Consider the following 7,823-nt stretch of genomic DNA (forward strand, 5'->3'; position numbering starts at 1 on the left):
TTGTTTTCTAAATAGTTATCTGAGCCTAGTTCAAACCATCTTTAAAAATTCCGGGTAATAGATTAAATATGATAAACACCATTTTATATCCTGCTCAAGTCTTTCTATTTTCTGAAATTACCTTCACAACATTTAAATCGATAATCCACTTTCTGTTGTTCTGGGTTAATGATAATGATGTTGATAATAACCATGATAATAATAACAATGAGCCCTTATTATTATTATTTTGGAATTCATTAAGTGCCTACTATGTACCAAGAACTGGGCTAAGCACTGGGATAATAGAATTACAATCCTAGAGTCATGAAGCAGGTGGAACTGAGATTAGAAAGGAGATCTCTCCACTCTCAGTCCAGGTCATTTTCCTCTAGGTCCCAGGTTTCATAAGGGACTTCTATGCACCTTAGCCAGATTTGGGCAGAATAGTGCGATGTTTCTTTTTTGAAGATGAGCAATCGCTCAGTGAGTCAATCAGTGGCATTTATTGAGCTCTTACTGTGTGCACAGCACTATACTTAGCACTTGAGAGAGTATACTGAGCGTGGCTCAGTGGAAAGAGCACGGGCTTTGGAGTTAGAGGTCAGGGGTTCAAAACCCAGCTCCGCCACTTGTCAGCTGTGTGACTTTGGGCAAGTCACTTAACTTCTCTGTGTCTCAGTTCCCTCATCTGTAAAATGGGGATTAAGACTGTGAGCCCCCCGTGGGACAACCTAATCATCTTGTAACCTCCCCAGTGCTTAGAACAGTGCTTTGCACATAGTAAGTGCTTAATAAATGCTATCATTATTATTATTATTATTACAATAGGGTTGGTGGACACAATCCCTCCAACAAGAAATATACAGTTTAGAGGGGAAGAGAGACAGTAAAATGAATTATAAATAGGGAAAATGGGAGACTATAGAGATATAGACATAGGTGGTGTGGGGCTGGGGTGAATATCATTCGTTCAGTTGTATTTATTAAGTGCTTACTGTGTGCAGAGCAATGTACCAAGGGGTCCAGACCCAAGTTCTTAGGTGACGCAGAAGGAAGGATAAATAGAAGGGTGGGCGAGTAGGGGAATTGAAGGTATGGTCAGGGAAGGTCTCTCGTAGGAGATAGGGGCTTTGAAGACGGGGAGAGTGGTGAACTGTTGGTTATGAAAGGGGAGGGAATTCTAGCCCAGAAGGAGAACATGGGCAAGGGGTTGGTGGAGAGACAAATGAGATCAAGGTACAGAGAGTAGGTGAGGTAGGAGGGGAGAGATGATTGAATGCTTTGAAGCTGATGGTAAGGGGTTTCTTTTTTATGTGGAGGATTTGAGGAGTAGAGATGCGTGGCCTGAATGGTTCTTGAGAATAATTATCTGAGCAGCAGAATGAAATATGGACTTGAGGTGGGAGAGTCAGGAAGATCAGCGAGGAGGCTAATGCAGTAGTCAAGGCGGGATAGGATGAGTGGATCAGCATAGTAGCAGTTCTGGTGGAAAGTAAGAGATAGGTTCTACGGATGTTGTGATGGTAGAACTGACAGGACTTGGTGACAGACTAAATACGTGAGCTAAATGAGTCTAGACTTTTCTCCTCTCTAGATTATAAGCTCCTGGTTGGGCAAGGAATATGTCTACCAAGTCTGTTGTAGTATACTTTTACAAGCGCTTAGCACAGTGCTCTGAGCACAGTAAGAGCTCAGTAAATGGAATGGATGGATTGACGAGTCAAGGAAAATGCCAAGATTAAGGGCCTGTGAGGCAGGGATGATGGTGGTGTCATCTACAGTGATGGGAAAGTTATGGGAACTTCCATAACCCCCTTCTAGACTGGGAGCCCGCTGTTGGGTAGGGACCGTCTCTATATGTTGCCAACTTGTACTTCCCAAGTGCTCAGTACAGTGCTCTGCACAAAGTAAGTGCTCAATAAATACAATTGAATGAATGAATGAATGAATGAATGAATGAATGGGAAAACGAGGATTAAATGGGAAGGTGAGGTGCTTTGTTTTGGACATGTTAAATTTGAAGTGCCAGTGGGACAGTCAAGTAGAGACAGCCTCAAGGAAGGAGGAAATGTAAGACTGCTGAGAAGGAGAGAGATCACTCGTTGTGGGCAGGGAATAATAATGATGGCATTGATTAAGCGCTTACTATGTGCAAAGCACTGTTCTAAGCGCTGGGGAGGTTACAAGGTGATCAGGTTGTCCCATGGGGGGCTCACAGTCTTAATCCCCATTATACAGATGAGGGAACTGAGGCACAGAGAAGTTAAGTGACTTGCCCATAGTCCACACAGCTGACAATTGGCGGAGCTGGGATTCGAACCCATGACCTCTGATTCCAAAGCCCATGTTCTTTCCACTGAGCCACACCACTATTTATTGTTGTATTGTACTTTCCCAAGCGTTTAGTACAGTGTTTGGCACACAGTAAGTTCTTAATAAATACAACTGAATGAATAGGACCTAGAGAGTCTATAACCAAGGTGGACACAACTGTTTCCTATGATGTTCCAGGATGAGGGAGGAGAAGGTAAAGGGACGTTTGGTTTAGTGGTTAGAGTGTCCCATCTTCTCTGAATCAGATTCCTCCGAGTTCCAGTTTGGTGCCTGTATCATTTTTCTAGAATGTTGACCTGCACACATCAACCGACTTTTCAAAAGCCTGTAATGGTTGTCTATTTCTCTCCAAATGAAGCAGAAATTCCTGTCCCCTGGCTTGAAGGTATTTAATCAGTTCCCTCCTTCCTACCTCTTTACTCTCCTCTTCTATGACATCCCAGCTCACAAGCTTTGCTATTCTCAAGCCAAACTAATCACTGTGCCTCATTCTCATTTTTACCACGGTCAACCTCTTGCTTTTGATCTCCACCTGCCTGGATTTCCGTCCCTTGTCATATCTGATGAACCACACCTTTCCACATCTTCAAAGCCTTTCTAAAACATCTCTTCCATGAGACCTTCTCCTATTAATCTTCAGTATTCCTGTTTATTGTCCCATAAGTGCTACTTCAGCACATCTTTGCCATCCATACACCCTCCCTCGGTCCCACGTCACTGACATACGTAGCCATTATTTATTTATTTATTTATTTATTTATTTATTTATTTATTTATTTATTTATATTAATGCCCGCCTCCCCTTCTAGGCTGTTAGCTCATTGTGGGCAGGGAACGAGTCTACCAACTCTGTTATATTGCACTCTCCCAAGACCTTAGTACAGTGCTCTGTGCACAGTAAGCACTAAAAAAGAAAGATTAATTGACTGATAATACAATAATAGTAATAAAATATTAGTATTATCGTTATTATGATCCAAGCACTGTACTATCAGGTCAGACACAGTCTCTCTCACATTTTAAGTATGAGAGAGACCAGGTATTGAATTCACATTCTACAGATGAGAAACTGGGGCACAGAGAAGTTAAGTGACTTGCCCAAGGTCACACATCAAGTTAGTGGCAAAGCCGGGATTAGAGCCAAGTTCCCATATCTTTTACATCCATTCTCTTTCGATTAGACCACACTATTTCCCTATTTAAAGCACTATCAATTTCCCAAAGAAATGATATTACATATTTTACATATCACTTCTTGTCTTACGCTGTCGAGTCATGTCCGACCCAAAGAAATGCCATGGACATATCTCTCCCAGAACGCCCCACCTCCATCTGAAATCATTCTGGTAGTGTATCCATAGAGTTTTCCTGGTAAAAATGCAGAAGCAGTTTGCCATTGCCTCCTTCCGCACAGAAAACTAGAGTTTCCACCCTCGACTCTCTCCCATGCTGCTGCTGCCCAGCACAGGTGGTCTGTAGCAGATTGCCTTCCACTCGCTAGCCACTGCCCAATCTAGGAATGGAATGGGTAGGCCTCTGCTTGACGCTCCCTCCTGTATCCAAGACTGGTAGAGGACTGGAAACTCTCCAGGTGCGACCCTGAGAGGTGACATAACACTTACTCAAGTCCAATCTCATGTAAACATTCCTTTTTTCTCTTCCCTCCTAGCTGTGATTTATATTGGTGCCTGCCTCTCCCAATAGATTAGGAAAGCAGGATCACATTAGCTAATTCTATTGTACTGACCCAAGCTCTGCATGCAGTAGGTATTTAATTGAAAGTATAGATTGGCCAGACATCCTACTCTAGATGGGGATATCAAGAATTTGAAAGTTCTGCATTAGGAATAATAATAATACTTATGGTATTTGTTAAGTGCTTACCATGTGCTAGGTACTGCACCAAGCACAAAATGGGTTGGCCACAATCCCTGTCCCACAGAGGGCTCACAGTCTTGTTTCCCATTTTGCAGATGAGGTGACTGAGGCACAAAGAAGTGAAGTGACTTGCTCAAGGTCACACAGTGGACAAGTGGCAGAGCCGGGATTAGAACCCATGATCTTCCGGCTGCCAGGTCCATGCTCTATCCACTAGGCCACACTACTTCTCTACTATGCCATGAGGCAGGAGAGATCCAGAGACATTGCAACTGCCACTCTTTGGTCACCACATCTGGAATGGATGATTCATAAATGACAATAATAATAATAAGAAGAAGAAGAATTGTGGTATTTGTTAAGTGCCTACTATGTGCAAGGCATTTTACTAAGCTCTGGTGCAGAGATGAGCAAATGGAGTTAGACAGGGTCCCTATCCCACATAGGCACACAGTCTTAATCCCCATTTTACAGATGAGGTAAGTGAGGCACAGAGAAGTGAAGTAATTGGCCCAAAGTAACACAGCAGACAAGTGGCGGAGATGGGATTAGAAGCTAGGTCCGCCTGACTCCAGGCCCGTGTTCTATCCACTAGGCCACAAGGATTCTTGGTTGTTTCTCAGCTGTACTCTAGCAGAAGCAACTAGCTACAAAAGGCGGAGCTCCATAACTGTCTTCTAAAATTCCCCACTGTCTCCTGGCCTCTCGATGCCTAGAATAAGGGTGCATGGGGTTTAGCCTCCACAGCCTGAGGCAACTCCCTGCCCCGCACCAACTCTTTCCCATTTTTCTCTTTCTCCCCTTTTCTCCTTACTCCATCTCTCCCCAGTTCCTTTCTCTTCCTCTCCTCCAATTCTCTCCTTGACCCCTCCACAGAAACTGCCCTCTCAGAGGTCACAAGTGATCTCCTTCTTGACAAATCCAATGGCCTCTACTCCATCCTAATCCTCCTGAACCTCTCATCTACCTTTGACACTGTCGGCCACCCCCTTCTCCTGAAAACATTACCCAACCCCAGCTTCCCTGACACTGTCCTCTCCTGATTCTCCTGCTATTTCTCTGGCCTCTCCTTTGCAGTCTCTTCTGAGGTCTCCTCCTCTGCCTCCCACACCCTAATTGTGGGTGTCCCTCAAGATTCAGTTTGGGGTTCTTTTCTATTCTCCATCTACCTTCATTCTCCATCTACCTTCAGGATATCTCTACTTGGATGTAGTGCCATCACCTCAAACTTAACATGTCAAAAACAGAACTCCTTATGTTCCCATCCAAAACCCATCCTTCCCCTGATTTTCTCATCACTTTAGACAGAGCCACCATCCTCTCTGTCTCACTCTTCCCCCCAAAGCTTTATTGAAAGCATATCTCCTCCAAGAGGCCTTTCCTGACTGAATCCTCCTTTTCTCTTCATCCACTCCATTCCTCAACCCACAGTACTTCTGTTCATATCTGTAATTTATTTATTCATTGATGACTGTCTCACCCTCTAGACTATAAGCTCGTTTGGGGCAGGGAATTTGTTATATTTTTAAACTGTAGTCTCCCAAGCACTTAATACAGTGTTCTAAATACAGTAAGTACTCAATAAATACAATTACTTGACTGACTGACTTATGGACAATCCATAACCTTGGCATTATCCTTGACTCCTCTCTCTCATTCATCCTATATATGCAATCTGTCACTAAATCCTGTTGGTTCAACCTTCCCAGCATTGCTACACAGTAACTACCCAGTAAATACAATTGAAAGACTTACTGACTGACTGACTTATAGCACATGTCCTGCAAGAGGCCTTTCCCTAACTAAGCCCTCTTTTTCTTTTCCTCCACTCCCTTCTGTGTCACCCTGACTTGCTCCTTTTATCCATCCCCATCCTTTGTGGCCTAGTGGACAGAGCTCTGGCCTGGGATTCAGAAGAACCTGGGATCTAATCCTGGCTCCATCACACGTCTGCCGTGTGATCTTGGGCAAGTCACTTCATTGCTGTGTGCCTCATCTGTAAAACAGGGTTTGAGACTGTGAGCACCATGTGGGACAGAGACTGTGTCCGACCTGATTACCTTGCATCTACTTCAGTGTGTAGAACAGAGCTTGGCACATAGTAAGCACTTAACCAATATAGCAATTATTAATTATTATCATCTCCCCTCCCATCCCCACAGCACTTATGTACTTTTGTAATTTATTTATATTGATGACTGTCTCTCCCTTAGACTGTGAGCTCACTGTGGGCAGGTAATATATCTACCACCTCTGTTATACTGTACTTTCACAAGCATTTAGTACAATAAGTGCTCAATTAATATGATTGATTGATTGATACCCAAAATGAATTTACTCACATTAATGTATTTCTCCCCCTGTAGCCTGTAAGCTTGTTATGGGCAGAGAACTTGCCTATCAACTCTCATGTATTTTTCTCTCAGAAGAACTTAGTACAGCACTCTGCACACAATAAGCTCTCAATAAAAAAAACTGATTGACTGACTGTTGAATACGGAACTGAATCTCAGGGGCTACTGAGTTGAACTTGCTGCGTTTTGGATGGCAGAAGTAGACAACTGTCATCACAATGACCATTATCTCATTGCCACCCTCAAAAAAATAGGTATTAAGTGGATTTGAGTAAGATGACATTCAGTTTGGGATCATTCCTTTAAGGCGTTTCAAATCTGAGACAGCATTAATATTAAAATTTCTCAATTTCTGAATTCTATACAAGGCAGATTTCTGAGAGTTTTCAAGGGGAGGTGAAATGTCTCAGTGGACTAAAGAATGAAGAGGATAGAGGTTCTTAAAAATAGAAGTCTTTGCTGCTGTTTGGATTGATCTGATTATTGAGACTTCTCCTGGTCACCTAGTCATTAATTATGCCAAAAAGAGGAGGACTGGTTTTTTAACAAATGTGGAAGCTTTGAAAATTTAGACACTTAATCTTCATCTGGGACCTAGGGATCAATCCATCAATCAATCAAAGGTATTTATTGAGAGTTTATTATGTGCATAACGCTGTACTAAGCACTTGGGAAAGTTCAATATGACAGAATCAGAGGATATGATCCCTGCCCATAATAAACTTACAGGCTACAGGGTCAGCGATGTTCTACATTCTGGATTTTCTTCCTGCCCTTGGTAATATGCCATACTTTGATTTTTGCAAACAAATACTCCATGAGCTTCAGATCTGAACCAAACCGAACTCCTAGGGAGACTTCCTGATATCCCTGTCCCCAGTACATCTATGCATCTGTGTTCTTAATGATGTCCTTTTTAGAAATTGCCAGCTTTCCTTGTTTCCCTGTCCCCCTAGACTTCCTGCCGGTGAGATCTTTTCTACTCTTGCTCTGAGCCGGTTCAAGTCTGTATTCTTATAGGCCTGTTCTGCTTCCTTTCCTTTATCCCTTTGCTTAGAATCCTGAACTCTACCATTTCATGATCACTATCTCCCAAATTGCCTTCCCTATTACAACTTCAGCCAACTTTTCCCACTGGTCCCAATCTGGTACTGGAGAGCCTGCTTCCTAGTTTCTCAATCTCTGTATTATTAAAGTTGTCAGCAATCCATCACGTGAAGTCATTGCATGATCACCGTGTGGCTCTTCAAGCCATGTTACCGAACTCTCCCATTA

At 42.9% G+C, this 7,823-nt stretch overlaps 1 non-coding gene across 1 annotated transcript; it reads right to left on the bottom strand.

Annotated features, from left to right (window-relative positions):
- Positions 1-3,787: 3,787 nt before the first annotated feature.
- Positions 3,788-3,925, bottom strand: LOC119936892. The gene has a single exon (XR_005453872.1). It is a non-coding gene; the product is annotated as a small nucleolar RNA SNORA7 (small nucleolar RNA).
- Positions 3,926-7,823: the final 3,898 nt, after the last annotated feature.

The sequence above is a fragment of the Tachyglossus aculeatus genome, chromosome 1, assembly GCF_015852505.1.
Source record: "Tachyglossus aculeatus isolate mTacAcu1 chromosome 1, mTacAcu1.pri, whole genome shotgun sequence".
NCBI classification, from domain to species: domain Eukaryota; kingdom Metazoa; phylum Chordata; class Mammalia; order Monotremata; family Tachyglossidae; genus Tachyglossus; species Tachyglossus aculeatus.